Source organism: Sinocyclocheilus grahami, unplaced genomic scaffold, assembly GCF_001515645.1.
Source record: "Sinocyclocheilus grahami isolate Dianchi unplaced genomic scaffold, SAMN03320097.WGS_v1.1 scaffold129.1, whole genome shotgun sequence".
In the NCBI taxonomy this organism is placed as follows: Eukaryota; Metazoa; Chordata; class Actinopteri; order Cypriniformes; family Cyprinidae; genus Sinocyclocheilus; species Sinocyclocheilus grahami.
In genome coordinates this window covers 149,858-150,335 of record NW_015505308.1, presented here as the reverse complement: position 1 = coordinate 150,335, position 478 = coordinate 149,858, and positions in this window count along the sequence as shown.

Sequence of the window (478 nt, the reverse complement as noted above, 5' to 3'; positions counted from 1 at the left end):
CATTAAAGAGACGAGGTGGATTTTAGAGGCACACTCTGTTGTAAATGAACACAGAGCGGTTGGACGCATCTCTCGGCCAGCGTGTCTGTTAGTGACGGACTCTTTCCACCAGCCGTTATTTTCTGACAGAGGAATGTGGCCCTTGAGACCCGGAGCCACACTGCCACCCGCTTCATAACCCGCAGACATCAATTCTGGGTATGTGTGTCCTCCGCTGTTCTCCTCCGCTTGACATTTTGTTGGCTTGAAGTGCACTTGATTTGAGCTCTCATGCTGTTCCTCCAGTAATTAACTTCTTCTCTCGCTCTCTGTGGTTTTTTGTGTCTGGGTGAAGAGTGAAAGCGATTGTTTATTCTCTTGGAGATCTTCAAAACATTTCCAGATTATTTTGTGTGCTGTCATGGAGGAGTTTGTTGGGAAGGACTGAGCGCAAGCGAACGAACCTTGGACTCCATGTGTGTGTGTGTGTGTGTGTGTG